At 45.7% G+C, this 24,594-nt stretch overlaps 1 long non-coding RNA gene across 1 annotated transcript in view; it reads left to right on the forward strand.

Annotated features, from left to right (window-relative positions):
• The window catches only part of LOC121817470 (uncharacterized), an 80,984-nt gene extending 62,966 nt beyond the window's left edge, over window positions 1-18,018 (forward strand). The window contains exon 4 of the long non-coding RNA XR_006057383.1: window positions 17,220-18,018. This is a non-coding gene — a long non-coding RNA (uncharacterized LOC121817470). The remainder of the gene's footprint in view (window positions 1-17,219) is intronic.
• Window positions 18,019-24,594: the final 6,576 nt, after the last annotated feature.

Genomic DNA, 24,594 nt, shown 5'->3' on the forward strand with positions numbered 1-24,594 from the left:
CATGATCTGAACATCCCAGGCGTTCCCAAGGCAATCCTGCTTACGTGAAGAACTCAAGTCTCTAGGTCACTGAGGGTTTGAAGGTCGGAAGACAGCCTTTGACAGAAACCCCTCTGAGACGTTTCTGAAAAGCCCCTGGAGTGCTCAGTGTATCCATGAATCCATGCTGGGCGCTGCTTGCCGATCGCGGCAGCCGCTGCTACCACCCTCGTGAGCTAGCCCTTCCGCCTTCAAGGTGCCCCATCTCATCCTGCCTGGTAGAGGATTCCACCTGTTCTTTTGAGTCCTAGCTTCCAAGTCTGCCTCCGAAACGTTTTCCAGGACTATTCAAATCCTCCCAGTCACTCTGTGGCCTTGAATCCCCTCACCTGAGCACGTCTCGTTTTTGCTATTTTGTGTGTGGATGGCTGGCTTCCCAGGTGGCGTGGTGGCCGATGCAGAAGACCAAGGAGACTGAGGCTGGATCCCCAGGTCAGGAGGACCACCTGGAGGAGGAAATGGCAATCCACTCCAGTATTATTTGCCTGGAAAATCCCATGGACGGGGCAGCCTGGCAGGCTGCAGTCCCTGTGAGTTTGTGAAGAGGTGGACACGGCTTAGTGACTGAGCATGCGCACGTGTGGATGGCCAAGTTGTGTCTCACATAACATGGGGTGCAGGCTCTAAACGGAGGTTCTTGATGAATGAATGTGTCCAGATATGCATGAGACAAACCAAAAATGTTCAATGTCGACATACACACTGTTCAGCCTTGTATTTATCTCGAACCACTCCCCAAGCACTTTTTGCCAGGCCCTGCAGATACAAAATGGACTGAATGAGGCCCTTGTCTCAAGGGTTTGTGTGTTCCAGCTGGTTCAGATCCTTCCGGCTGTTTGACTTTTGGAGGGTGGTAGGGGAAGAGGGGATATATTGGCACAGTGTTCTTTTTTTTTGCCCCCAAGTAAATGATAAATATCTAACTTTGTAAGCAAATAGCAAATTTCTGAAGAAGAGAAATCCTCAATGAAACACAAATCTTTAGTAAACAATACAATATTTATCCCATTATAGAGTACTTACTACACTCTGAGGCTTCCCTAGTGGCTCAGATGGTAAAGAATCTGCCTGCAGTGTGAGAGATACAGGTTCGGTCCCCTGAAGAAGGGAATGGCAACCCATTCCAGAATTCTTACCTGGAGAATTCATGGACAGAGGAGCCTGGTGGTCTACAGTCCATGGGATCTCAAAGAGTCAGAAGCAACTGAACTTTCACTTCAGTTTACTTACTACACTCTGGGCCATTTAGAAACAGCATCTCTTATTCCTCCATGGAGAAGGCGATGGCACCCCACTCCAGTACTCTTGCCTGAAAAATCCCATGGACAGGGAAGCCTGGTAGGCTGCGGTCCATGGGGTCGCGAAGAGTCGGACACGACTGAGCGACTTCCCTTTCACTTTTCACTTTCATGCATTGGAGAAGGAAATGGCAGCCCACTCCAGTGTTCTTGCCTGGAGAATCCCAGGGACGGGGGAGCCTGGTGGGCTGCCGTCTATGAGGTCACACAGAGTCGGACATGACTGAAATGACTTAGCAGCAACCCTTCAAATGCATTATCATTTCTGCTTTAATGATGGGAAAAAGAAAATGAAGCAAGTGCCTTGCTCCAGATCCCATCAAATGTGATGCCAGGTTTCAAACCCAGGTTTGTGCAATAAGCTAGGCTATGTCCTCAGCTGCTGTTCTGTGTCACCATCCTGTCCCCTAACCGTCCTTCTGTGTCCAGGGTCAGATAATGAAATGAACAGTGATGAGTCACCGAGGGCAGGCAGCAGACGTGAGGGGATGGAAAAACTTGTTTTCAGTAAGTGAAGCAGAGATTACAGAACAACTTTAGAATCTATTGCACAAAACCCCAGGCTCCCAGAGAGCCGTGCAGAAAGCCAACGTGTGCCATGGTTCTCAGAGGGGACTTTGGTGTCTGGACCTGCCTTCCCACCCATGTATTCTGGGGCTTTCTCCCCTTCAAGGGTGGTTCTCTAGAGGCAGTCCAGAGAATTCAGATTTAAAACTATTGTCCCCAGGGCTCCTCTGCCTGGCTCATTGTGTGGTCTCTCACTGATGAGTCACCGATCTATGACTCAGTTTTCACGTCCTACTCAGGGCTCAGAGTTTGGCTGCTGGGCTCCTGGGGTTGGGTTTATATGGAGGTAACAGAAGGTTAGCAACATGCTGGTCATCCAGGGGTCCTGGGCTGTACTACTTTCCTTTTGCTCATGGGAGCATCTTCTACTCTGTCAGAGATGCTCAGGGATGGGCCAAGACCAAGGGTGCTGAAGTGGCCTCACCAGTGAGGTCAGCCTCCCTTTCTGCTGCTGCTGTGTAGACGCTGAGTGTGGATCCTCCACTCCGTGGGTGGCCTTCCGTGGCTGTGGTCTGCTAGAAAGACAACACCCTGCAGAGAAAGAAATCCTCTGTGTGAAGAAACATGGATTCATTTCAACCCTGTCCTTTCTCAGCTACGCTGCTCAGAAAACTTCAGTCTGTAGCTTCCTATTTTAAACCCCACCCTGAAGTCCTCCAGGTCAACTCTGGGATGGAAAAAACTCACCTGGATTGTAAGGAAATCAGCCAGTGAGGAGCCTCTTGAAAGTAACTGGGTCTTTGAGAGGTCCCCTACTTCTGCATCCGAGCAGACCATAGCTTGGCTGAGCATCCTGGGAGATGCCATGTCCAGATGGGCTGCTACAATGATGGGCCATTAACAAGATGTTGAAATGGGATTCTTGCCACTAGTTCTCGCCACGGAGACTTCATAAGATGAAATCAGGATCCCACAATGAGTATGAGAGCACACCCCAGGATGCAGATTTTCAAGGGGAAGGGCTCGTGTGTCTTCATTCTTCAGCCAGATAAAGGATGGGGGAAAGGGTCAGGGAGGGTGGAGAGGGGAGAAGGTGAGAGAAGAGGTTTTTCTGGGGGAAGGAGATTCCTCTTTCAGGGGAGGGTGCAGATGCTGCCAGAGAATGCAGAGAGCTGTTCTTTGCAGTAGGGAGACACAGGCACTGGTGACCTAGCCAGCCATGACTAGTACCTGGTTCCTCCCAAGAGGTAGAGAATGAGGGAGGGGTGACTTGTGACGTAGATGCAAGAGCCAGGATAGAGTGCTGGGGGGCTTAGACTGCACCCACAGAGTTTTTCAGGGTAAGGGATGCAACTGTTTCCTGCCCATGAGATGTGGGTCATGCCAAAAAATAAGTGTGTGGTTAGGTCCCCTTAGATCTTGTCTGAGCGTGCCTGAGGGAGGAGGGAATAGGGCAGAAAGATGAGATGTGTGGCTCCCGGTGCCTCGAGTGGCTCCAGGAATGGAGTCACATTTGTCAAAGTCAAGGAAACTGTAGGACGGAGGCCTCCGAAAGGGATCTTGGGAGCATCCATGGCATGACCCCAAGAGATGAGTCCTGCCCTGGTCCAACCAGGGGTTCTTCCTTTGGCCAAGTCAAAGCGGTCTAATCTCTTTACCTTTCCTCTTGCTCATGGCTTTGACCTCAAACAGCAGAGAGAGAGAGAGAGGAATGGGGAAAAACCAGGACAGGAGGAGTCAGCCAAAAAGTTGCATTTCTAACGTGCTACGAGTCATGTTTGTCCAACAGACTAGTTACACAAACCATACTAGTTTCAGTCACTCAGTCGTGTCTGACTCTTTACGACCCCATGGTCAGCAGCACGCCAGGCCTCCCTGTCCATCACCAGCTCCTGGAGTTTACTTAAACTCATGTCCATTGAGTCTGTGATGCCATCCAACCATCTCCTCCTCCCACCTTCAGTCTTTCCCAACATCAGGGTCTTTTCAAATGAGTCAGCTCTTCCCATCAGGTGGCCAAAGTATTGGAGTTTCAGCTTCAACATCAGTCCTTCCAATGAACATTCAGGACTGATTTCCTTTAGGATAGGCTGGTTGGATCTCCTTGCAGTCCAAAAGATTCTCAAGAGTCTTCTCCAACACCACAGTTCAAAAGCATCAATTCTTTGGCACTCAGCTTTTTTTATATTCCAACTCTTGTATTGATACATGACCACTGGAAAAACCATAGCTTTGACTAGATGGACCTTTGTTGACAAAGTAATGTCTCTGCTTTTGAATATACTGTCTAGATTGGTCATAACTTTTCTTCCAAGGAGGAAGTGTCTTTTTATTTCATGGCTACAGTCACCATCTGCAGTCAGTCTGGAGCCCCCAAAAATAAAGTCTGCCACTATTTCCACTGTTTCCCCATCCATTTCCCATGAAGTGATGGGACCAAATACCATGATCTTTGTTTTCTGAATGTTGAGCTTTCAGCCACTTGTTTCCCTCTCCTCCTTAACTTTCATTAAGAGGCTCTTTAGTTCTTCTTCACTTTCTGCCATAAGGCTGGTGTCATCTGCATATCTGAGGTTATTGCTATTTCTCCCAGCAATCTTGATTCCAGCTTGTGCTTCTTCCAGCCTGGCATTTCACATGATGTAATCTGCATATAAGTTAAATAAGCAGGGTGACAATATACAGCCTTGATGTACTCCTTTTCCTATTTGGAACCAGTCTGTTGTTCCATGTCCAGTTCTAACTGTTGCTTCCTGACCTTCATACAGGTTTCTCAAGAGGCAGGTCAGGTGGTCTGGTATTCCCATCTCTTTTAGAATTTTCCACAGTTTGTTGTGATCGACACAGTCAAAGGCTTTGGCGTAGTCAGTAAAGCAGAAATAGATGTTTTTCTGGAACTCTCTTGCTTTTTCCATGATCCAGCGGATGTTGGCAATTTGATCTGTTGCTCCTCTGCCTTTTCTAAATCCAGCTTGAACATCTGGAAGTTCACGGTTCATCTATTGCTGAAGACTGGCTTGGATAATTTTTTTAAATTTTCTTAATTAATGATAAACACCTTCACCTTTCTCTCAGAGCCTACCCTCATCTGTACCTTCCATTTCTTCTCTCTGTATCTCATCATATTTTGTAGAAGCCTCTGTGAGTGCACACTGCCCTGCCCTGTTTACCAGTACCACCATATAAATGGGGCTTTCCAGGTGGCTCAGTGGTAAAGAATCTGCCTGCTAAGCAGAAGATGCAGGTTCAATCCCTGGATTGGGAAGATCCTCTGGAGAAGGAAATGGAACCTACTCCAGTATTCTTGCCTGGGAAATCCCAAGGGTAGAGGAGGCTGGTGGACTACAGTCTATGGAGTCACAAAGAGTTGGACATGACTTAGTAATTAAAACAACAACCGTCTAAAAAGGTGAGTTCTTTGTGGGCAGCAGCCGTGTCTTCTTCATGGCAGTAGTTCCTGTAAAATAGCATCATGATGCTGTATGGTTGGTTGGCCCTCAGTTCTTGTTAAGTGAATGATTAAATGAGTGTACGCATGGCAAAAGGGAGATGCATTTATTTAGACCTTTTGGGCCTTCTCAGAGCTCAGCAGCTGGGCTGTGCCCATTGTTTCTACTTACAGCTCCTACCAGGTTCCCTGAAGACCCAGTAACTCTGTGCCCATTTGGATTTTTTGAGGGCATTCCCAATTGTCCCCATAAGACAGCACGTCCCAGAGGAGGGATGAAGACGAAGAGAGCCAACTCTCCATTGGGGGAAATCAAGGATGGGAGCTGAGCCACTCCTGCCCGATTTCAACAGAACCCTCTGTTGCACAGGGAACAGAGGAGAAATTGTTCATCCACATCTCATTGCTCATGGAAATATTCCGACTGCAAAGTCAGCATCGGCTTTGATTTCCTGCCCTGGGAGGAGGCCAGGTCAAAAGGCGCCAAGGGGGCCTGTGCAGAGTCAGAGGGCTCATGAGATGGGGTGAGAGGAGACCCCCATGCCCCGTCTGTGTTCGGCAGTGGAACTTCTAGCACTGGGGGTGGTCAAGCCAAGCCAGCCCCGTCCTCTCCTTAGGCTCCTCTGAGAACTCCAGCCCCTCTTGGAACCACCACAGCCGGAAGTGTGAGGGTCAAAGCAGGCCTGAGGGTCTGTGCCCGGGGCCTGCACTTGCTTCCTTGAAAGGAACTGCACAGGGAGGGTCTGGAGTGCTGGGCCTCTGAGGGGCCTGAGGGTTAGGGAACCAGAGGCAAACCCAGCCATCTGAGTCCCCTTAAAGAGGACATCAACTAAAATAACCTGGGAAAGGCACTTCCAGAGCAAAAGTACGTCCAGTTGCTGTCTCAAAGCTAATTTTAAGAATGTCCTTTTCTCTTGAAATTTCATCACCATGACTCATCGCACTGCAGGCCAAGATTCTGAAGCTCTGAGTCAGATTGGGCCCTGAGAGCTGAGGCTCAATGGGAGTTTTACCTAAATAAAGCCTGCAAGCGGGCCTGCTGTGATAGATGCCTTAGAAATTTGCTAATTCAGCAATGCACACGCCCTGCACCTCTGCTGTTCACACAGTTGCCCGCAAGTTCCTGGGGCTGTTGGTGTGACCAGGCTTCTCTCAGGTGTGAGAACTTCCTTCTTCTTGCTTGAACCTTCAGCTAGTTTGTTTCGGTATCTTCCCTATGAAGGTGGGTCCTTTCCTGTAGTCTGCTCAGCCCCTCTGTAGCCCCTTTTGATGTGATGTGCTGTGCTCAGTCGTGTCTGACTCTTCTTGACCCCATGGACTGGACCCACCAGGCTCCCCTGTCCGTGGGATTTCTCAGGCAAGAATACCAGAGTGGGTTGCCATTTCCTTCTCCAGGGGATCTTTCCCACCCAGGGATCGAACCCATGTCTCCTGCGTCTCCTACATTGGCAGGTGGATTCCTTACCACCGCACCACCTGGGAAGAGCCTTTTTGATATTTGCAGCCAAAATGGTGTGACGATTAAGCACAAATTCCAGAAAGGATCCAGACAGGGTGACGTTCTCTAAGTGCCAAGCAAAGGGAATGGCATTTACATTGGGATTTTTGAAAGTCGCAGCTGGAAGGGGCCTCAGCTCATCACCTTCCCTATCATTATATAGAGATCCATGTTACCTAGGACTCAGATCGACAGCTTGCCCAAGGTGACCCAGCCATTAGGAGGAGGATCCAGATGTGAAGCCAGGGTCTGCTCACATCTTGACCTCTTGACTCAACTATTTCTGCTTTTGTTTACTCCGTATCCAGATTAATCTCTAGACTCTACAAAGCCTACATCTGGGTGTTGGGGGAGGAGGGGACATAGAGGAAAGTGAGGAGGCCAAGTTCAAGGCTGACCACCTGCTTTGGTGCCCCTTGAGCTCCAGGTCAGGGACCTGAGATGATGGTGGCTGTAACCATGGCAACAGGAGGCCTGAAGAGTGACCCTGGAGGGGAAGCTGGGACTGCTGGGGAGTGGCCCAGAGGCAGAGACCCGGTCTCCACTCAGGGATAGTGGCCACAGAAGGTTAATAAAAGTAAGAGACACGTGGAGCTTGGCCCAGGGGACCTTTGGCTTCTCAGCTGTCCCTGGGGCACACGGTGGGTGGTGCCCTTATCGTGAACGAGGGGGTGAGGTGGGGCATGCAGGCATGTAGAGTAAGAATAGCTTTGCAGTCAGGTTGTTGAAGTCAGAATTTTGGTGGGGGGAGGTTGCCACAGAGGCCCACTCTCCTGATGTAGAAAGGCTTGTCCTGGGGTCCCAGAGACATTACAGGAACCCAAGCTGGGCTCCATAACGCAGCCAAGACTCCTGGGGCCTAAAGTCGGGGCTCTGGCAGGAACCCGAGGGGCTAACCCCAGCTCTCTTCCCTTTGACTCAGTGTCCCTGCCCTGATCTCTCCATCTCTGTCTCTCTCTGATTTTGTACTCACTTTCTCTTGACATCTCTTCTTCTTCCTGTGCATCCATGCTGTTTTCCCCTCCCTCTGCCTGTAGGTCTCCTCACTTTTGTTAACGTGTGACCCAGAATGGCTGCTCCTGTATTAAGTGCATCTTAACAGCCTTCAGCTCAGCTTCCGTGACTTGGTGGCTATAATTTTCTAGACTCTAAAATCTAAAAGAGGAGCCCAGTGGGCCCAGATCGCATTTCTGAGCCTGGCTGCACGAGTCATAGGCTGCTGGCCATCCCACGGATTAGCTGCTCTTGTGTCAGACCTCCAGCCTCATGCCATCAACTGTGGCCATGGGCGCAGTCAGTCAGCCAGGAATGAGACAGAATAGACGAAGGAAGGTTCCTGACCTGCAGAGCGTCATCTGTACATTCAGCTGAGCCACTTCCAAGACACATGACTCTGGGCAAGGCGTCTTACTTCTCTGGACCTTAGTTTTCCTCATCTATAAAATGAGGGGAATAATACCTAATTCCCAGGATTGTTAAGTGAAAAGTGAAAGTGTTAGTCGCTCAGTCGTGTCCAACTCTGTGTGACCCCATGGACTGTAGCCCTCCAGGCTCCTCTATCCATGGGACTTCCCAGCCAAGAATACTGGAGTGGGTAGCCATTCCCCTCTCCAGGGGATCTTCCTGACCCAGGGATTGGACCTGGGTCTCCTACATTGCAGGCAGATTCTTCACCATCTGAGCCACCAGGGAAGCCCAGGGTTGTTAGGAAGACCAGATAAATATGACATGTAATCAAGCCACGCCAGGCCCATGGCAAATACCCAATAAATTATCGCTATTATCCACCGGAAGTGATTTAGAAGAGCTGGAGTCTTGGGTACGCACAGGACATTTTGGCCTATGTGGCCTTTTGGACTTCTCCCCCTTTTGTCTTTCTCCATCGGGAATCGTGTTCTCTTTCCCCTCTTGATGTTTGTTAATTTCTCCCTTGTTGTCAGTGCTGTAACCCAATGCTTGAGGATTTCACAACAGGATGCACTGGAGCCAGTGTTTTCCATTTGGATATGACTTCCATGTTCTTGCCTTGCTGTTGTCAATAACTTTAAAAGGGTGGAGGGTGTGGTTTACTGTACTGAATACGGCTGTGATCTGTGTTTTTGAAAATTGCTCGGGCAAAGGAAGGAAGTTGTCTGTGATGACACTGCTGGCTTTTATAACATAAATATGAAGCTCTGTGTTGTTGTTTGGCAAAATTCCCAAAATTTCCCTCAAGAAGCTCAGGCCAAGTTGAGAGTCAACTTCAGAGTGCAGAGATATATTTAATAAAAGGCAAAAATTACTCCAGATGCCAGAAATTGTTTTGCACAGCCTTCTTTCTCTCTCCATCAGTTCTCTATCTGTACACATTACATAGTCATTGCCTGGAACGTTGAATGGGTGAGCTGTGTTCCTGAGAATGTCAGTGTGAGGGCGGGTCTGGAGAGTGGGGTAGGTTACTGGAGGTTGGGGCAGTTTGGAACAAATGAGGGAAAGGGTCAATAAATGGAGACCGGGTCCTAAAATGAAGATCATGGCATCCGGTCCCATCATTTCATGGCAAATAAATGGGGAAACAATGGAAACAGCAACAGACTATTTTCTTAAGCTACAAAATCACTGTGGATGGTGACTGCAGCCATGAAATTGAAAGACCCTTGCTCCTTAGAAGAAAGGCTATGACAAACCTAGACAGCATATTAAAAAGCAGAGACATTACTTTGTTGACAAGTATTGCCAAAACTATGGGTTTTCCAGTAGTTATGCACGGATGTGAGAGTTGAACAATAAAAAAGGCTGAGCACTGAAGAACTGATGCTTTCAAATTGTGGTGCTGGAGAAGACTCTTGAGGGTCTCTTGAACAGCAAAGAGATCAAACCAATATCAACCCTAAAGTAAATCAACCCTGACTATTCATTGGAAGGACTGATGCTGAAGCTGAAGCTCCAATACTTTAACCACCTGATGCTAAGAGCCAATTCATCAGAAAAGACCCCGAGGCTGGGGAAAATTGAGGGCAGGAGGAGAAGGGGACAACAAAGGATGAGATGGTTGGATGGCATCACTGGTTCAATGGACATGAGTTTAAGCAAGCTCCAGGAAATAGTGAAGGGCAGAAGCCTGGTGTGCTGCAGTACATGGGGTCGCAAAACAGTCAGACATGACTGAGTGACTGAACAACAACAAGTCCTAACAGCCATGGTCAAGGCAAGCCTGTACTAGGTTAGAGCAGGGAGACAGATGTGTTGCAAAAACCGAGGGAGAATCTGTGGTGAAAAGCCAGGTCATTCTAAAGATTTCAGTAAGGCCTGCAGGACCCGGACTGAATTCATGGGCATGTGAGCTGTCGGGTTGCACGGGGTCCCACCCTCAGAAGGGCCCCATGCTTACCTTGGTGCTTTGTTGTTGATGTCTTGATATTCTTAAGAAGTTTTAAACATGAGACCCTATATTTTAACTTTGCAGCGGGCCTTGAAAATTATGTTGCTGATCCTGGCCAGGGAGCACTGAACCAAAGACTCATCTCCAGAAATACAAGCTGGCATGAACAAGAGAAGCATGATGTAGTTACCCCTCCTGGTTATTAGGGCTGGGGACAGGGGCAGTCATCAAGTGATTTTAGAACCTAATATTATAGAACCAGGCAGAGGTTAGGGACCCAGCTTGAATAGGCAAGGACCTTGGCGGCAACTGACACTGCAGTAAAACTGTGTCTTGAAGCGTGCCTCGTGCCTCGGGGGAATTGACGCACAGAGCACTGGGCTTAGGAAAGCTGCGCTGGTATCCGGTGTGTATCCGCCAATCAGCTGTGGCCCCCAGCAGAGTCTCACGGCCACAGCCAATCAGCAGAGAGGAAGAGTAGTCCAGGCAAAGGAGGTCGCCCATAGATGGTAGATGCTAGCTTTGGCACTTACGGATGTTGTGGCTTCAGGTAAGGAAGGCTCCTTACTTCTCTGAGCCTTAATTTCTTCATCTATGGAATGACGAAAACAATACCTATTCACAGTTGATGAGAAGGTTCGACAAGATATGGTATATAAAATTTCTACTACTTCACCTGCACCGGGTAAATAATCTACAGTTGCTCTTATAGCCTGTTGTTAATTTAAGAGAGCCAGAGTTAATAAAAGTAGGTTTTAATCCCACTGGCTGTGGGATTAAATCCCCTTGGGCAAACCACTTTGCATGTCTGAATCTCAATTTCTTCATAAGTAAAGGGGAATAAAAACCCAAGGCCTGAGACAGTGTCTTGCACATAGTAGGTACTCACTAAATGCATATTTAAATGTTCTGCTACACTGCAACGAAATATATGAGAGCTATTTGCAAAGCTGCAAAGGGCTTTGCCACTGTATTATCTTTTTGTTGACTTTAGAGAATCAGATTTATTACTTGGCAGGGTAGGAATCAAATAAGGTTGAGATCACCTCACTCTGAAAATAAAATAACTTTCTGAGTGCTTGCCTCCCTTGGGATTTGGGTCAGTCTTTTGTTACTGGCATCAGCACATAGCTAACTAATCCAAATGTAACCAAACTGGGCTGGGAGTCTTTGCATTGCTTTTTTTCTTCCAAGTTTTTCTTTCTAGAATAAAAGGGAAATGGTATTATCACATGGGTTACCACAAATCAAAAAGTATAATTAATGACAAGACATTCAATCTGCATGTACCTACATCAAATGGATTCCGAGCATGTCCTTCCTTTTCATGACAGCTCATGAAGCATGAAGACTATTTAGAGAGGATGACAAAGTCTCATTCATTAGCCTCTGGGATGCCAAGAGGGGAAATGACTTATGTACAAGTGACACAAAGCACATATTTTTCTTGTTCTGAGTTTACATATTCCACATAGGATTAAAGGAAACCCTGTGTCACCAGACTACGTGCCTTGGAAGAGAAGAGTTCTGGGCTGCAAGGATAGAATAACAACCTGAACACTAAGACACCAAAGGTCAGCTTCACTGAAATGAAGGGACCTTGAGATTGAAACGATTCTTAAGGCATTATATACCTTCTGCCTCAAATGATGGAATAATATGACCGACAGTTGCTACTGAGACCAACCTGGGTAGACTTCCACCAAGAATCTGTGTTCCTCCTTTTATTATAGACAGCCGTAGCATCTCTATCAAAGGCCAAGTTTCCCAGTCTTCTAGCAGTAAGTGTGACTGTGTCAACAAGTTCTTTACAATGAAATGTGTTGTAATTGACGTGTATATATATATCTTCTTTGGAGAACTGTGCATATAAATCTTTGGCCCGTTGCTATCTGAATTGTCATTTTCTTCTTGAATTTCTGGTTGAGTATGATAGTCTTTATATATTCTGATAATAGTTTTCTATATATATATATTATTTTTCTCTTATCAGATATATGATTTGCAAATATTTTCTCCCATTTTGTGTGTTGTCTTCTCACTTTCTTGATGGCATTTGTGAAGCACAAAGGTTTTAATCGATGAAGTCCATTTTTTTCTATTTTTTCTTTGTTGTTTGTGCTTTTGGTGCCATAGCTAAGAAACCATAGCCTAATTCAAGGTCACGAAGATTTACACCTATTTTTTTTCTAAGACTTTCATAGTTTTGACTCTTACATTTTCAACTTTGAACTATTTGAGTTCATTTTTGTATAATGGTGTGAGTTAGGAGTTTAATTGCTTCTAGAATCATTCAAACATTCTCAGAGAATTACAACACCCCCTTTTATGCCACACTGTCCATTTGTGTTTTTATGAGTTTTGACAGTCTGTATAATCAGTGTGTGTGTGTGTGTGTGTGTGTGTGTGTGTGTTTTCAAAGCTCAACAGAAACATATCTTCCTTTAGGGTAGCAAGTATTCAATGAACTTCTGTATCTGTAGCACTCAAAACAATAGTTTAATATTTGTATACTGTACTAGAACTAGTCAGTACCTTTTTCTCATCTATTGTGCTATTTTATTTTCACTGAAATCCTAAGGTAGGTGATGCTCATGGACCTAGAAGCTAAGAGATGTTAACATGGCCAAGATCACAATATTACTAGTAAGTGAATTATAGACATAAAACCAGGTTTCCAGGTTACGTGCTCTTCCTGTTCTATATATTTATTACTATGGTGAAATGGAGTGCTTTAAAAATAGTTTCATTAATTTATTCATATAGTCTAGAAACATCTAGTGAGCCTCCGTTATTTGCTAGGCATTGTGCAAAACACTGACAAGAAATGATGAGCGACAATGGACATAGGTCTTTTACTTGTGAGATGGACTTGATGGACAATCAAATGGTCACACAAATACATTCATAATTACAGTTGTGATCAGTGGTAGAAGGTGGACTTGCATGCATCATTATGAGTAAATAATGAGGCGATCTGACTAGTAAGATAGGTCAGGTGACGATTCTCTAGGAAGTAGTACTTCACTGAGATATGAAGTTAATAGGAGCTAGGTGAAGAGCAAGTAAAGAGCATTCCACACAGAAATAATAGTCTGTGCAAATGTCCTGTGGCAGCATCCGCCATCTGAGAAATCTAAGGATTTTGTCTACTCCATTTAAAATGTATTCGTTAAAACAATATATCACAACTGAACAGGAAAATGATGCAGTGTACACAAAAAGGCAAGTTCACCCTAACTTCTTTAAGACCTAATTTATCCATGTCTTTGCTTTTAAGCTCCTACATCAGAAAATAAAGAGGAGAACAAGAAAGGAAATGATATCACTGTATACACCTAAATCCATGCAGTTGATCAACAGGAGAGTTTGTTGAGTATTTCAAGGACATGGGGATGTTCTTCTCTTCTCTGGGATGGTCCTCAGAAGAATAAACGTCCTCATTCCTTTGAGGGCTTGTGAGGCCTGTGAACTTGTGTGTGCATGCTAAGTCACTCAGTCATGTCCAACTCTTTGTGACCCCACGGACCACAGCCTGCCAGACTCCTCTGTCCATGGGATTTTCCAGGCAAGAATACTGGAATGGGTTGCCATTTCCTCCTCTAGGGGGTCTTCCAGACCCAGCAAACCCACACCTCCTGCATTTCCTCCTTTGGCAGGAGTGTCACCTGGTAGAAGCCTTAACGCCATCAGGGCAGTCCCCAGGGTCCTGTTTCCAGGCAGAGTAAGCTGCTTTGCTCCAGGGTTATCAGGCACGTTCCCATAAGTATCCCTGCATTAACCAATTCAAGTTCTGGATTAAAGGCAATGAATCACCATGAGGATTATCTGTGATGTTGCTGCTTGCAGGAGTTTTAACAGCCAATTTGGAATCCAACACTGTTATTGAATTTCGAGGGGAAAGAATATTCACATTTAAGAAGCATACTTCACCCAGGGAGGATTAATCATTATGGAGGAGGAGACCTGGGATGACTGGCAGGGGAGGAATGTCTGGGAGGAACTGTGGCCTGCTAATTTAATTAGCGTCCGCACTTCTATTTGATTTCCTTCCTTGTCTAGGAATTTTGCTTGGTGTCGTATGTGCTTAGTCATTTTGTCATGCGTCAGTCACTAGGGGTCCAAGCACTGATGGGAATTGGGCTACACAGAAGCCTAAGAAACAGGTCCTGCCTTGTAAGGAGTAGCCAGCAGAGAATCTGATCCCAAGAAGTGCTTTAAAAACGTCAACTGAAATGAATAGTACTTCATAAAATTAAATGTGCTCATTGTTTGGGGGAGAGTGAAAAAAGCAGTTATCCTATAATATAACAGCTTCTTTTTCCCCTTAGAGATGCAGGGTTTTATAGAGATTAAGGGTTCTGGATTTAGAGAAATTGACATGAAACCCAGGCTCAAATCCTGTCTCGGTCAACAGTCACCAGTGTGACTTTGAGCAAACTGCTTGACATCTATGTGCCAGTTTCCTCATCTGTCCAATGAGATTAAGGCTAGTACTTACCTCAAAATGTTAAAAAAAATTTACAAATGCTCGTATATGTAAAGCACTTAGTCAGATGTTTGATACATATGTTCAATACTAAGAGCATTTTGAATTGCAAAGGACTTAAAAGGGCTCAAGGATCACAGAGAAATAAGAGTAGGAAGTTCTCCATTTGAATGACTGAAGATCCGGTTGTGATTTGTGGTGGACATGAGGATGGATGGGTGGATGGAGGGGTGGATGGATGGATGGGTGGATGGATGGGTGGGTGGATGGATGGGTGGGTGGATGGGTGGGTGGGTGGATGGGTGGGGTGGGTGGGTAGATGGGTGGATGGATGGATGGGGGGCTGGATAGATGGATGGGGGGTGGATGGATGGGTGGATGGATGGGTGGGTGGATGGGTGGGTGGGTGGGTGGATGGGTGGGGTGGGTGGATAGATGGGTGGATGGATGGATGGGTGGGTGGATGGGTGGATGAGTGGGTGGATGGATGGATGGATGGGTGGGTGGATGGGTGGATGAGTGGGTGGATGGATGGATGGAGGGGTGGATGGAGGGGTGGGTAGGTGGGGGGTGGATGGAGGAGTAGGTGAGTGGGTGGGTGGATGGAGGAGGGGTGGATGAGTGGATTGGGGGTGGATGGGTGGGTGGATGGATGGGTGGATGGATGGGTGGAGGGGTGAATGGAGGGATGGGTAGGTGGGGGGGTGGATGGAGGGGTAGGTGGGTGGGTGGGTGGATGGAGGGGTGAATGAATGGATGGATGGGTGGGTGGATGGGTGGGTGGATAGATGGGTGGATGGGTGGATGGATGGATGGATGGATGGAGGGGTGGACAGATGGATGGGTGGGTGAGTAGGTGGATGAATGAGTGGATGGCAGGATAATGGCGGCACAGGAGAGGGGTTAGCCCAGGGTCTATTGTTCTATCTGGCCTCAGCAGAAGCTATTTGCATGTCCTACTGGATTTTATGTCATCTATAGGATGGGAAGGGTGTGGCAAAGCACCAGTGTGAGGCACTGTCTTTCTTTACATTTCTGCACAACCCACCATGCATGATTCTGATACAGCGAAGCATCAACATACCAGGGTTTGGGGGTTTGATGAGGGAGGGCCAGGTAGGGAAGCAGGATGGTCGGGGAAGGCATTAGCGGTGGTGGAGGCATTCAAGTGTCTTGGAGCAATGTTCATCAGCAAGGAGGCTACTGCAATAGGACAAGTTTGGACTCGTTCTTAAGTTCTTACCAGACTTGTAATCTTGAGAAAGTAAGGGCTTCCCAGGTGGCACTAGAGGTAAAGAACCCGCCTGCCAGTTCAGGAGATGTTCAATCCCTGGGTGGGGAAGATCCCCTGGAGGAGGGCATGGCAGTCCACTCCAGCGTTCTTGCCTGGAGAATCCCATGGACAGAGGAGCCTGGCAGGCTACAGTCCATGGGGGTCACAAAAAGTCAGGCAGAACTGAAGCGACTTGTGAGACCTAGGGACTCCATCAAATAAGAGGGGATCTTTGAGGAAGAGTTGAGATCCTGCAGGTGGGGCTGTGAGCTTGCAGAATTTGGGTATTAGTGCGAATTTATTCATTCTCGCAGTTTGCTTGGGCTTGAGGACATTTTGTTGTTGTTTTGGGTTATACTAAGTCTTAAGCATGCACAATTATTTCTTCCTTTTAAAGGTTCTGCTATGAATTGTAATCATCTTATTTACCACTTTCAGTGACAATTTGAGAAGGAAGAAAAATAACATCTAAGTGTCAAGGAAGACATATTTATCCTCTTCCAGCTTGGGTCTAGTGATTGGGACCTGCAAATTTACTGACAATAAGCCGATTAACAGGAGAAGAGAAAAGGTGTATTTACAGGGGGTTAATTGCAGCTGTGTTTTGGGGGAGCTTCTGCTTCAGTTAGATATGAAACATTCAGATAAGATTTCTTTCTGCATCATTTTAGCTCAGATGTTTTCACCTTACAATAATCTTTACACTAATTCTGAGGTCTGTACAGTTCCCTACACACCTTATCAGATACTGTGCTAAATTTAATTGTATACCGTTACTTTTCACAGGTTTTTCTGTAAGATGTCTCTCTTTTATTTATTTATCTTTTCACAAACAAACCTAGAATTGAGGATCACATAGGTCAAGTGACTTACCCACTATTCTTTAAAATGATGATGAATGGTATTCGGTGTGTGACATGCTCCCATGAGTCACACATTTCTTGCATGCTATGTATGGCATGACCCCTCTCTCTTTTCTTTTTTAAAAAATATTTATTTATTTATTTATTTGGCTGGACCAGGTCTTTGCTGGGGCATGTGGGATCTTTAGTTGAGGCATGCAGGATCTAGTTCCCTGACCAGGGATCCAACCCAGACCCCCTGCATTGAGAGTGCAGAGTCTTAGCCACTGGACCACCAGGGAAGTCCCATGACCCCTGTATTTTGACTGAAGAAAGTATATCAGTAAACAGTGTGTGTGACACTGATGTTATTATCAGTATAAGCAGGTGCTTATATCCTCTGTAATGTATTTTTAAAGACAATAACTAACAAGCATCATTTATCTGTTTATTTTTTCTAACAGGTGACTTGTGATGATTTCCACAGGCTGTCTCATTCACCTGTACGTCCTAACACCTCAGCCGAGAATGCTGCCCTGCCCTGCGCCATTGCCCAGGTGTATAGTAGAATGCTGAGACCCATCAAATTACCCACCCCAGGGTATCAACCAGACTCCCAGGTGGTGTTTGGAAAACCTCCTCCACAGCCAATGGACTGGCGAGCATCCTTTGTCAACTGATGCTGTGTTCACATTTCAGGTCCAGGGGTGGGTGGATCCCCCGCAGTGGATGGCTGCTTGGTTAATGAGTCCCCTGTGAGCAAATGTCCTTAAAGTCAGCTAGATTAAAATAACACCCTACTCTCCATACACTACTGCCCAGAGTACAAGAAAAATAGATTTAATACGTATATCCAATTTATTTCTGCCAATGAGCCATCCTTAGGAAAAGAATGCACAGCCTGAAAATATGTGTTCTCAGACTGAAGCGACTTAGCAGCAGCAGTAGCAGTAGCAGCAGTGCTGGGATTTCCCTTCCTGGGTCCCTTTATCCTCACAGGGAGTTGAAGGGCAGCAGAGAGCCCTCCTCCAACTTCCTCTTCAGTTTCTCACCCATCATTCTCTTAGTCTCTTTCTTCCTCCCATCTTTGCTGGAAACATGGAAGAAATATATCCACTGCATGTAATACACAAATCTCTTCTTGCCAGGTTATGTGTCTGTTGCCCAACTAAAGGAAAATAACTTGAAGGCAAACACTATATTTTTCATCCCTACCTTCAGTTTGCAATAGTATTCAAGAATAAATTATGCTGAATAAATAAACCAGAGTAGCCCTCTTTCCTCATTGTATAAACAATCTCTCATGGCAGGCAAGGGCTTATTTATAAGTCATATAGTAATAATAGCAGGCATATATTAAGAACTAAGCATCTGAGAGTGTTTTTATATATTGAGGAATCCTGGATTCCCAAGCCTCACTCATGTCAGCCAAATTCTAATTACTCATGAGCCAGGTCTATCAGAAATAATGTGGAGCTTACAAGAAACATGGGGACTAAACCAAAACCTCTATTGTCAAGCAACTTCAACTTTCACATGAAAGTCTGAAGAAACAAAATGCACAAATGTTTTATTTAATATAAAAATCGTAGATATTTGAGACGTAAAACATAACTTGATATACATATATATAATGAGGTATTTAAACACATAAATATGTATATGTGTGTGTGTGTGTATATATATATATTAATACACACACATACACTGCTCCCATGGTTACTGTTTTTCTCTATGTGGTTAAAGCACCAAATATCTACTTTAAACATATTTCCAGTATTCGATAGTGTTATTAACTATAGTTAGCATGCTGTATGTTAGATTTCTAGACAGACTCATCCAATAAACCTGTCACTGTGTGCTCTTCTCTGACCAGCATCTCCCCGTTTCCCCTGTCCCCTTCCCCACGCCTGGCAGCACCATCTGCACTCTGCTTCTATGAGTTTGATCTTTTTTTTTTTTAAGTTTCCGTATATAAGTGAAATCACACAGTATTTGTCTACCTCTGTCTGTTTCACTTAGTATAAGATTTCACCCATGTTGTTGCTAATGGTAGGATTTCCTTCTTTCTCATTGCTGAATATGTGTGTGTGTGTGTGTGTGTGTGTGTGCGCGCGCGCGCACAGCATCTTTATCCATTCATCCACCAATACCCAAGAATATTTTTAAGAGTCCTGTTTCACTATGGATATCTGATTGCCTTGCTCTCGGATGGTGACTGCAGCCATGAAATTAAAAGATGCTTCCTCCTTGGAAGGAAAGTTATGACCAACCTAGATAGCATATTTAAAAGCAGAGACATTACTTTGCCAACAAAGGTCCGTCTAGTCAAGGCTATGGTTTTCCAGTAGTCATGTATGGATGTGAGAGTTGGATTGTGAAGAAGGCTGAGCACCGAAGAATTGATGCTTTTGAACTGTGATGTTGAAGAAGACTCTTGAGAGTCCCTTGGACTGCAAGGAGATCCAACCAGTCCATTCTAAAGGAGATCAGTCCTGGGTGTTCTTTGGAAGGAATGATGCTAAAGCTGAAACTCCAGTACTTTGGCCAGCTCATGCGAAGAGTTGACTCATTGGAAAAGACTCTGATGGTGGGAGGGATTTGGGGGCAGGAGGAAAAGGGGACAACAGAGGATGAGATGGCTGGAGGGAGTCACCGACTCAATGGATGTGAGTCTGAGTGAACTCCAGGGGTTGGTGATGGACAGGGAGGCGTGGTGTGCTGTAGTTCATGGGGTCACAAAGAGTCAGACACGACTGAGCGACTGAACTGAACTGAACTGAAGAAGGTATGTTGACTCTACAGTTCTAGGACCTTCCTCACTTCCCCCCACAATGAATTGTTGGCATATTGAACCAATGAAGAGGGTTTCATATCTAAATCAAGCACATTGCCTAGCATGCCTTAGTAATGGTTTTAACTCATCTGAATTTCACAACAACCTTATGAGGCAGGTACTATTATCACCCCCGTTTTACAAGTAGGGGAACTAAGAAGCAAAGAGGCATGAAATACTTGCTCAAGGATACAAATCTGTAATTTCAGATGCTATGCTTTTAATGCCCACCCATTACACTCCCCAAGTTGGGTGCACTTAATATGCATTGCAAAAATAACTGCTAACTAGAATAATTACAGAGAAGGCAATGGCACCCCACTCCAGTACTCTTGCCTGGAAAATCCCATGGACAGAGTAGCCTGGTAGGCTACAGTCCATGGGGTCGCTAAGAGTCGGACATGACTGAGCGACTTCGCTTTCACCTTTCACTTTCATGCATTGGAGAAGGAAATGGCAACCCACTCCGGTGTTCTTGCCTGGAGAATCCCAGGGATGGGGAAGCCTGGTGAGCTGCCATCTATGGGGTCGCACAGAGTTGGATACAACTGAAGTGACTTAGCAGCAGCAGCAGAATAATTAAAGAAAGGATTGTTCTTATTATGTTTCTCAGGCAGACAGGGTTCTGCTCAAAATCTTTAAAACCTTTAACTGTTATTGAAAGTAGCATTGACATATATACACTACCGTATGTAAAACAGATGGCCATTGGGAAGCTGCTGTACAGCGCAGGGAGCTCGGCTCAGTGCTCTGTGATGGCCTGCAGGGGTGGGAGGGCGGGAGGCTCGAGAAGGAGGGTATATATGTATTCATATAGTAGATACACTTTGCTGTTCAGCAGAAAATAGCACAGCATTTGTAAAGCAACTATACTCTAATAATAAATTTTTTTAATAAAAAAATTTAAGTCTTACTTTAGAAAGCCCAGTGGAAATAACGATGGATTCTTCAAAGAGAGAACAAGCTCTGACCACAACAGTTGGTCCCTTTATTTGCCCTATCCTTTTCCTCTCCCCTACTTTCTCTTCAGCCTCATTAGGAGCTCCAGCCCTATGATTGCTTCTCAAAGTGTCACTCATTTCAGATCAGACCGGAACCCCAGTTCAGTTCAGCCACTCAGTCGTGTCCGACTCTTTGTGACCCCATGAATTGCAGCATGCCAGGCCTCCCTGTCCATCACCAACTCCCGGAGTTCACCCAAACTCATGTCCATCAAGTCAGTGATGCCATCCAGCCATCTCATCCTCTGTCGTCCCCTTCTCCTCCTGCCCTCAATCCCTCCCAGCATCAGAGTCTTTTCCAATGAGTCAGCTCTTCGCATGAGGTGGCCAAAGTATTGGAATTTCAGTTTCAGCATCAGTCCTTCCAAAGAACACCCAGGACTGATCTCCTTTAGAATGGACTCGTCCCCAGTGCGAATCACTAATAGCACTCTTGCCATGCCCTCTGCGTCCCAGCAGGCTTGCCATTCTCCAGTCCCCAGCTTTGTAAACCCCAAACCTCAGCCTAATCCTGTGTTTCACCTTCTTCCCTCCCCACCCAACTCTCTGAGAGCCCCTGGAGGGGAGCCCTGACCATGCTGGTGAAAGAAGGAAAGAGAAGTCGCTTAGTCCTGTCCAACTCTTTGGGACCCCATGGTCTGTAGCCCACCAGGTTCCTCCATCCATGGAATTTTCTACGCAAGAGTACTGGAGTGGGTTGCCATTTCCTTCTCCAGGGGATCATCCCAACCTAGGGATCGAACCCAGGTCTCCTGCACTGCAGGCAGACGCTTCACTGTCTGAGCCCCCAGGGAATCCCGACCAGCCTCTGACTCAGCTGGAACCCAGGAGCACCCTGCAGTCTTCCCTGTGTCCCTGCTTTCTCTTAGGGACTGTCCAAGCTCTGCTCCAGAGTTCTTAGTTCTGTTCTTACTTAGTTGAGGCACTTGGACCAATCACTCAAGAGCTTTCTATTTTACTCTCTCCATCTGTAAGAAGACTGATTTCGATGAGTACTCTTCTTCTCCTTTTTTAGCTTTGGCTGTGCTGGGTCTTTGTCGTGGCATGCAGGCTTCCCCTGTGGCAAGGCAGGGGCCTCTCCTGTTAGGGGGCATGGGTCCTCGGGCGCGTGAGCTCAGTAGTCTCGGTTCCCAGGCTCCAGCGCATACAGGCTCAATCATTGCGGCTCAGGCTTAGTTGCTCCTCGGCCATGTGGGATCTTCCCAGATCAGAGATCGAACTCGTGTCTCCTGTGTTGGTAGATGGATTCTTTACCACTCAGCCACTAGGGAAAGCCTACCTTGGGTTTTAAATGAGAACTTCCACCAGCTCATCACTCAAAAACTAATGAAATTCAGTGCGTTACCGGCTAGTTTGAGCTCTGATATGTTCAGGTTTCTCTTATAGAATGGCCCAAGCCCAGCTACTCTTCTTCTGTGGGTAGAGGGCCTGTCCTTGCCTCTTGCCAGTCTGTGATGCTATTTCTTGCCACCAGCACTCTGCACCGTGATGGTGCCAGCTGCGTCTTCACCTCTCATTTGGGGATTGGCTTCTCTCAAACCCACTGTCAGCCTCGGGAGCTGGTTAGGGTATATTTTCTGGCCCAGCCAGTACTCTGCACACTGCATCATCCTCCACTAGCTGGGGAAAAGAATGTGATGGAAAGAGCAATTTTGGTCACTGGAAACGGAGATAATGAAAGGATATGGCCTTGGGCAGAAACAAATTCCTGATACTTACTGTGCAAAGTTTTAAACCTCTAGGATGCAGAGTCCAGTGGCATGTTTTCCTCAACTTTGACAACAATTATCATGTAAGTGGTTGGGGCTGGAGGGCGCGAAGGGTGTTACATGGAAAATCCCAAAAGAACGGATCACAATCATAAGGCATTCGTTTTTATTTGTGGTTCTTCTGTAGCTAAGTCATGTCTGGCTCTCTGTGAACCCATGGATTCTAGAGTGGACCCTGAAGGCAACCTCTACCATCACTAGCCTGTTTGTTTGTTCAGTTGCTAAGTCGCATCCGACTCTTTGCAACCCCATGGACTGCAGCATGCCAGGCCTCCCTGTCCATCACAAACTCCTCAAACTCATGTCCATTGAGTCAGTGATGCCATCCAACCATCTCATCCTCTGTCATCTCCTTCTCCTCCTGCCTTCTCTCTTTCTCAGCATCAGGATCTTTTCCAATGAGTCAGTTCTTCGCATCAGGTGGCCAAAGTTTTGGACCTTCAGCTTCAGCATCAGTCCTTCCAATGAATATTCAGGGTCAATTTCATTTAGGATGGACTGGTTGGATCTCCTTGACCCCAGATCTTTTCAGTTCTCTTCCTTGCTCAGTAATAGGAGAGAAGAGTAATTTAAATGCTATACACATGCATTCATAGCACTGTTTCTTTCTTTCTTTTTTTCTTCTTTGGCTTCACACTTGGGAATTTTAGTTTCCCAACCACGGATGGAACCCAGCTCCTCCGCAGTGAAAGGGCAGAGTCCTAACCATTGGGCAAGCAGGGAGTTCCCCACAGCATTGTTTCTTTTAAGATATGAAAGTATGATCAGGACTTTTGTGCATCTTAATTGCTCACCTCTATTGAAAGCTGGTTCTTCTTCACAGCTTTCCATGGTTTTTGACTTTTCACTATAGTTTTTTCTCCTCTGAAGGATCTATCACTGTCTATTGTAATTGTCCATCTACTGCAAGACTGAGTTCTGAGAACACCTTATGTCTGACATAGTCACAGGTTAGGAGGAGATGATTTCTTAGGATTTTCTAGACAAACAATCATGTTGCCTGTGAATAAACACAGTTTTAAAATCTTTTGTAAAACTGAAATATAGTTAGTTTGCAATGCTGTATTAGTTTCAGATGTACAGCAAAGCGTCAGTTATATATACATTTTCCAGACTTTTCTGTTATGGGTTATTACAAGATATTGAATATATTCCCCTGTGCTATACATAGGCCCTTGTTGTTTATCTGTTTTATATATAGTAGTGTGTACATGTTAATCCCAAACTCCTAATTTATCTCCTCCTCCACTGCCACCCGCCTCCCCCAGCTATCCCCTTTGGTAACCATAAGTTTTTTTCTATGTCTGGAGTCTAGTTTTACTTTGTTATTTTCATTTATTATTATTATTATTATTATTATTATTATTTGCCTTTGACACTGGCTAGTACCTTTTGATGGAAAAGGCAATGGTACCCCACTCCAGCACTCTTGCCTGGAAAATCCCATGGGCGGAGGAGCCTGGTGGGCCACAGTCCATGGGGTCGCTAAGAGTCAGACACGACTGAGCGACTTCACTTTCAATTTTCCCTTTTTATGCATTGGAGAAGGAAATGGCAACCCACTCCAGTGTTCTTTCCTGGAGAATCCCAGGGACGGGGGAGCCTGGTGGACTGCCATCTATGGGGTCGCACAGAGTCGGACACGACTGAAGCGACTTAGCAGCAGCAGCAGCAGCAGCAGTACCTTTTGAACAATACTGAATAAAGGTGGTAAGAGCAAACATATTTAGTTTGTCTTTCATTATAGGAAGAAAGCATATAACATTTCATCATTAATGCTATATGTAGTTCCTTATGTAGCATTAGTATCTTCCTTTTCCTGTTTTGCTAAGTATTTTGAAAATAAATGGATTTATCGATAGCTGGTGAGAAGTTGCTCTGTAACACAGGGAGCCCAGCCCTGTATGCTGTGATGACCTAGAGGGGAGGAGTGGGAAAGGGGAGGGAGGTGTATGATTATGGCTGATTTGTGTGTTGTATGGCAGAAACCAATACAACACTGTAAAGCGATTTTTCTCCAGGTAAAAATAAATGGGTGCTGAATTTTGTCAGCTGTCTTTTGGCATCCATTTCATTGGTCACATGATTTTCTCCTTTATTTTCTTAATATATTAATTCTGTTGACTGATTTTTGAATCTTGAACTACCCTTGCACTTCTGAGATGAACCCTATTTGATCATTATGTATTACCATTCTAATAAGTTGCTGTGCTTTATTTGAAAATGTTTTGTT

This window comes from Ovis aries, chromosome 21 (assembly GCF_016772045.2).
Source record: "Ovis aries strain OAR_USU_Benz2616 breed Rambouillet chromosome 21, ARS-UI_Ramb_v3.0, whole genome shotgun sequence".
Lineage (NCBI taxonomy): Eukaryota > Metazoa > Chordata > Mammalia > Artiodactyla > Bovidae > Ovis > Ovis aries.